The 7,461-nt window shown below is 40.0% G+C and overlaps 1 pseudogene; it reads right to left on the reverse strand.

Annotated features, from left to right (window-relative positions):
* Positions 1-218: 218 nt before the first annotated feature.
* On the reverse strand, positions 219-998 carry LOC126946762 (spindlin-2-like; annotated as a pseudogene).
* Positions 999-7,461: the final 6,463 nt, after the last annotated feature.

Consider the following 7,461-nt stretch of genomic DNA (forward strand, 5'->3'; position numbering starts at 1 on the left):
TTCCTTTCATGCCCCATCCACCAAACACACCCAATCTTCAAGAAGACAAAGTGCTTACACATGTCATATACATTTGTATTTTTCAGTATAAAACGACAGCTATGCAGGCAAAGATTGTGTTATCAGGACCCTTGAGCTTTCAGCACCCTGAAAAGTTATACTTTTTTTGTGTGCCTGCATATTACACATTTGCCTCCACAAGCATAGCAAATTTTGCCCTAACAAGACGTTTTCACCAAATCGTAGACATAGATATGGAAGTCATCATCAAACTTGATGAAATACATAGGTTTGGCTTTAACTTGGTGGATGACCTTGCCTGACCTTTTGGAGCCATCTTCTTTGGTATATTCCACATGTTTATCTATTAGGCTATCTATAAATCCTTCTGGCTCCTTCTTCACTGCATGAAACACACTTGATTCTGGCGTGATGCGGAAGTCACCTGCCTTATAATCATCGAGTAGCTAGCACATGTACAAGACAGGATCTTTCTCACAAGTAATGTAAAACCAGGCTTTCATGATAGGTGCTTGGGCTAAGACCATCCCCCTCTATTTATCCATAGACCCATGCTCTCCCTCAAACATGTGTTTCACTGCTTTGCCAATTATGGTATTTGTGAGGCAGAAATCTCTGACTTGTGAGAATGGCTCCTTATGAGGAAGGATTTTAAGCTTTAAAATTCTTTCATCTCTGTGAAGTTCTAGTCCATAAACACAGTCAATTCCATAATATTTCACCAGATAAAGAAAGGGATATATAGGCACCTGATTCAGAACTGTTCCTTTCCACTGGGCGATGGGCTCATCTCCCTCCTTCTATCCATGAGAAATTCTGCAGCCTACCATGTGTCTGCAGGACTGAGAAGAAGGCCTTCCTCTTGGCTTCTTTGGAGATGTCTTTTTCTTCCTCATGTTTGTAGTTTCAATGTGGTGACCTGTGGCTTCCCTGGTTAGCAGCTTTGCGGCTGCCTTTTTGTGAAGGAGTGTCTTCATATTTGGAGGGCAAGGAGAGAGAACAGGGAGAAACATTAAATGTATGAGTTTTTTTCTTGTATCATGAAGTCCCTGTGCACCAGGTACATTGCCACCCACGTTATTCATGTGTGTTCAGTAGCAATGTTAGATATCAAGATACTCTTGGATGCCTGCCTGCAATGGCTTCCTTCCAGGCTCGTTTAGCTGCACAAGAGAGCTAGAGAACAGGTAGGTGTGGTGGTCTTGGTAGTTGAGAGCACAGTAAAATGAAATGGGCTACTTTGCATATTCCCTGATCCTCTGTCACCATCCTGTCGCCTCTCCCAACATTCTCCATTTTTTAGCTCCCACCTCATTTTTCCATTTCTGTACATGCAGTCTCCATGTCTCCTCTCCATGGCTCTGTGGTATTCATCCTTTGTACGTTCCCATCACTAAGCCTCCCGCCTGGTGCTCACCTCTCTTTCCTGTCTCTTCCTGGTAAACTCCATTTTCCTTCTGGGCTCCAACGAGAAACCTAGTTCCTTTTCTGGCCACCTTTGTATACCATCCTGGTGCTCTTCAGGTCCTCATGCCCCCAGCCCTCAAATCACCCTTCCCAGTCTTCTGCATTTCTCAGGCTGGCACCCACCCCAATTTTCACGTCTGGCCCCCACCAACCCCAATCCTCCGGTTCCGCAGCCCAGGGCCCACCTCCCGCACTGCCGGGTATCACTGACCTCCCGCGTCCAAATCGGACCCCTCACTGCTGCCTGTGGCGAAGGAGGATCAGCAGGCAACTAACAGAGTGAGCGCTTGCAAAAGCTGGGAGGGTAGGATCTGTAGGCGTGGAACATGTCTAGAAGGACTGTGAGGCAGGCGAAAGGGAAGGCAGCAGCTTCCCCAGCACTAGGCTTGTTAGTCCTCTGCCTTCCTGTCGGTGGCGGCCCTTCTGCTACACTGGACTTCCAGGAGCCGCTGTTGCTACGGCAATCTCCTTGCTTTTTTCCTAACTTCCTGGTAGGACGCAGGTCTCTCCTTCCTGCCAAACGGCGCAGCGCCCCCACCCCAGTGAATCCTGCACCACCGCCCTGGGCCCTAGAGATGCTCCTGGGCTCCTGCCCCCCCACGCCCAACCGCGCCTTCTCCCAAATCCACAGCTACCCGGCCCAAAACCCACTCTCCCTCTCCTCCTAGGTTCAACGCCTTCATTTTACGTCCCCCAACACGCCGTCCCAGACTCCTCACCCCTACCTCCACCTTCAATCCCTCAGCGGCCTTGCCTCATCTGCTTTCCATCTTTCAAGATTTTCTTTTCCCAGTGCCCTTACAGAGTTATTCTTTATATTCAAAAATCTGCCTTTCTTGTCATTGGAGAGGATTTTTGGTAGGACAAGAGAAATGCGCTAGTGCTTAGTGCTCAGTCTGCTATTTGACCTAATCTTTGTAATTTTTCCTGACTGGTCATTCCTGAACTTCTTGAGAAGATTTTTTTGTTTCTTTTTCTTATTTTTTTCATTTCCGTGATTGCAGAAGAATTGCATGCACTGTGTAAAATTCAGAAAATAGACTTGAAGAAGAAAATAATCAACTGCAAGCCCCGTTTCCATTCGCCTGGGCTCCAAGCAAAATAATAGGACTTATTATCTCTCCTTTGCCTTTCCTCTAAGCTGTTAACAAGCTTGCATTATTTTTGCAAATTTAGTTATTAAAAATTCTTTGTAAAACAATTTTTAGATGATATTTTGAAAATTACAGAGTGTAGTACGTAGCAATATTAGAAGTACCAAATACTCTTCATTTGGAATTAACATTGCTCATTTTTACTTGGGCTTTTAAAAGTAGGAATAAAATATTAACAATAAAATGTAATTCTCTTATCCTCTGTTCCCTCTCACCTCTCTAATGCTAACCCCATCTTTCTTTTCTTTTTTTTTTCATGCAGAAGCTTTTTTTAAAATTTATTTTATTTTTTTTATTATACTTTAAGTTCTAGGGTACATGTGCATAACGTGCAGGTTTGTTACATATGTATACTTGTGCCATGTTGGTGTGCTGCACCCATCAACTCGTCAGCACCCATCAACTCCTCATTTACGTCAGGTATAACTCCCAGTGCAATCCCTCCCCTCTCCCCCGTCCCCGTTATAGGCCCCGGTGTGTGATGTTCCCCTTCCTGAGTCCAAGTGATCTCATTCTTCAGTTCCCACCTATGAGTGAGAACATGCGGTGTTTGGTTTTCTGTTCTTGTGATAGTTTGCTGAGAATGATGGTTTCCAGCTGCATCCATGTCCCTACAAAGGACACAAACTCATCCTTTTTTATGGCTGCATAGTATTCCACGGTGTATATGTGCCACATTTTCTTAATCCAGTCTGTCACTGATGGACATTTGGATTGATTCCAAGTCTTTGCTATTGTGAATACTGCCACAATAAACATACGTGTGCATGTGTCTTTATAGCAGCATGATTTATAATCCTTTGGGTATATACCCAGTAATGGGATGGCTGGGTCATATGGTACATCTAGTTCTAGATCCTTGAGGAATTGCCATACTGTTTTCCATAATGGTTGAACTAGTTTACAATCCCACCAACAGTGTAAAAGTGTTCCTATTTCTCCACATCCTCTCCAGCACCTGTTGTTTCCTGACTTTTTAATGATGGCCATTCTAACTGGTGTGAGATGGTATCTCATTGTGGTTTTGATTTGCATTTCTCTGATGGCCAGTGATGATGAGCATTTTTTCATGTGTCTGTTGGCTGTATGAATGTCCTCTTTTGAGAAATGTCTGTTCATATCCTTTGCCCACTTTTTGATGGGGTTGTTTGTTTTTTTCTTGTAAATTTGTTTGAATTCCTTGTAGGTTCTGGATATTAGCCCTTTGTCAGATGAGTAGATTGCAAAAATTTTCTCCCATTCTGTAGGTTGCCTGTTCACTGTGATGGTAGTTTATTTTGCTGGGCAGAAGCTCTTTACTTTAATGAGATCCCATTTGTCAATTTTGGCTTTTGTTGCCATTGCTTTTGGTGTTTTGGACATGAAGTCCTTGCCCATGCCTATGTCCTGAATGATATTACCTAGGTTTTCTTCTAGGGTTTTTATGGTATTAGGTCTAACATTTAAGTCTCTAATCCATCTTGAATTAATTTTCGTATAAGGAGTAAGGAAAGGATCCAGTTTCGGCTTTCTACTTATGGCTAGCCAATTATCCCATCACCATTTATTAAATAGGGAATCCTTTCCTCATTTCTTGTTTCTCTCAGGTTTATCAAAGATCAGATGGCTGTAGATGTGTGATATTATTTCTGAGGACTCGGTTCTGTTCCATTGGTCTATATCTCTGTTTTGGTACCAGTACCATGCTGTTTTGGTTACTGTAGCCTTGTAGTATAGTTTGAAGTCAGGTAGCGTGATGCCTCCAGCTTTGTTCTTTTGACTTAGGATTGTCTTGGAGATGCGGGCTCTTTTTTGGTTCCATATGAACTTTAAAGCAGTTTTTTCCAATTCTGTGAAGAAACTCATTGGTAGCCTGATGGGGATGGCATTGAATCTATAAATTACCCTTGGCAGTATGGCCATTTTCACGATATTGATTCTTCCTGTCCATGAGCATGGTATGTTCTTCCATTTGTTTGTGTCCTCTTTTATTTCACTGAGCAGTGGTTTGTAGTTCTCCTTGAAGAGGTCCTTTACATCCCTTGTAAGTTGGTTTCCTAGGTATTATTCTCTTTGAAGCAATTGTGAATGGAAGTTCACTCATGATTTGGCTCTCTGTTTGTCTGTTACTGGTGTATAAGAATGCTTGTGATTTTTGCACATTAATTTTGTGTCCTGAGACTTTGCTGAAGTTTCTTATCAGCTTAAGGAGATTTTAGGCTGAGACAATGGGGTTTTCTAAATATACAATGATGTCATCTGCAAACAGGGACTATTTGACTTCTTCTTTTCCTAACTGAATACACTTGATTTCTTTCTCTTGCCTGATTGCCCTAGCCAGAACTTCCAACACTATGTTGAATAGGAGTGGTGAGAGAGGGCATCCCTGTCTTGTGCCAGTTTTCAAAGGGAATTTTTCCAGTTTTTGCCCAGTCAGTATGATATTGGCTGTGGATTTGTCTTAAATAGCTCTTATGATTTTGAGATACATTCCATCAATACCGAATTTATTGAGAGTTTTTAGCATGAAGGGCTGTTGAATTTTGTCAAAGGCCTTTTCTGCATCTATTGAGATAATCATGTGATTCTTGTCTTTGGTTCTGTTTATATGCTGGATTATGTTTATTGATTTGCATATGTTGAACCAGCCTTGCATCCCAGGGATGAAGCCAACTTGATCATGGTGGATAAGCTTTTTGATGTGCTGCTGGATGCGTTTTGCCAGTATTTTATTGAGGATTTTTGCATCGATGTCCATCAGGGATATTGGTCTAAAATTCTCTTTTTTTGTTGTGTCTCTGCCAGGCTTTGGTATCAAGATGATGTTGGCCTCATAAAATGAGTTAGGAAGGATTCCTTCTTTTTCTATTGATTGGAATAGTTTCAGAAGGAATGGTACCAGCTCCTCCTTGTACTTCTGGTAGAATTCAGCTGTGAATCCATCTGGTCCTGGAGTTTTTTTGGTTGGTAGGCTATTAAATATTACCTCAATTTCAGAGCCTGCTATTGGTGTATTCAGGGATTCAACTTCTTTCTGGTTTAGTCTTGGAAGAGTGTAAGTGTCCAGGAAATTATCCATTTCTTCTAGATTTTGTAGTTTATTTGCATAGAGGTGTTTATAGTATTCTCTGATGGTAGTTTGTATTTCTGTGGGGTTGGTGGTGATATTCCCTTTATCATTTTTTATTGCGTCTATTTAATTCTTCTCTCTTTTCTTCTTTATTAGTCCTGCTAGCGGTCTATCAGTTTTGTTGATCTTTTCAAAAAACCAACTCCTGGATTCATTGATTTTTTGGAGGGTTTTTTGTGTCTCTATCTCCTTCAGTTCTGCTCTGATCTTAGTTATTTCTTGCCTTCTGCTAGCTTTTGAATGTGTTTGCTCTTGCTTCTGTAGTTCTTTTAATTGTGATGTGAGAGTGTCAATTTTAGATCTTTCCAGCTTTCTCTTGTGGGCATTTAGTGCTAAAAATTTTCCTCTACACACTGCTTTAAATGTGTCCCAGAGATTCTGGTATGTTGTATGTTTGTTCTCATTGGTTTCAAAGAACATCTTTATTTCTGCCTTCATTTCGTTATGTACCCAGTAGTCATTCAGGAGCAGGTTGTTCAGTTTCCATGAAGTTGAGCGGTTTTGGTTGAGTTTCTTAGTCCTGAGTTCTAGTTTGATTACCCTGTGGTCTGAGAGACAGTTTGTTATAATTTCTGTTCTTGTACATTTGCTGAGGAGTGTTTTACTTCCAATTATGTGGTCAATTTTGGAATAAGTGCGATGTGGTGCTGAGAAGAATGTATATTCTGTTGATTTGGGGTGGAGAGTTCTATAGATGTCTATTAGGTCTGCTTGCTGCAGAGCTGAGTTCACTTCCTAGATATCCTTGTTAACTTTCTGTCTCGTTGATCTGTCTAATGTTGACAGTGGAGTGTTGAAGTCTCCCATTATTATTGTATGGGAGTCTAAGTTTCTTTGTAAGTCTCTAAGGACTTGCTTTATGAATCTGGGGGCTCCTGTATTGTAACCCCATCTTTCATTTTTCTTTGTATCCTATGAATCTTTATATTTCTGTAAATACCAATAATAATTTATAGGAGTGTGCAGATTTTTAGGGTACAAAAAATGAATGATATTTATAGTTAAAAGTGGATATTATGTATTTTATATCTCATGCATATTTTCAAATGTACATTATGAAGAATAATTCCTTCATACTGTGAGAAAAAAAAAGATTAGTTCTTTTTCATGGCCCGCACCTGAGATTTCTGGGCGGTGGCTCTGCATCTTTATGATTTAGAATTTGTTTTTCTAACTAGATAAGTACACTCTTAAGGATATTCAAGAAAATGTTTTGTTTTTATCTTAATAGTTACATTGTCAGCAAGCCTGAAATAGAACTCCATATTTGTCATAATCCTCCTTGCTTGAACTTTATTTTCAACATAAATTTTATTACATTTTAGTTAATTTTCTACAGCTTGCCTTTTTTATTTAATGTTTTGTTTTTAAAATTTTCTTTATATTTTATCTCCAACACTCCTCGTTACCTTTTAAATCTGTTGCCAAAAAGTCTATTTCAGAGTACACATGAGACATTTTTGGCATCCATGTAACTATATATATATATATATATATATAATTTCTGATATTAAAAAAAAGGAACAATATATTTAAACATCCATTTTGCTGTTGATTGCCATTTTGGCTTATTACAATATTTCATTTTCACAAACAATGCTGCAATGAATGTCTTTGTTTACTTGTACTAGAGTTTCTGTAAGTACATCCTAGAAGAAGAAAGAATTTCTTGTAGTACAAGCACTGCAAATTTCTTAAATGCTGCCAAAT

This window comes from Macaca thibetana, chromosome X (genome assembly GCF_024542745.1).
Source record: "Macaca thibetana thibetana isolate TM-01 chromosome X, ASM2454274v1, whole genome shotgun sequence".
NCBI classification, from domain to species: Eukaryota; Metazoa; Chordata; class Mammalia; order Primates; family Cercopithecidae; genus Macaca; species Macaca thibetana.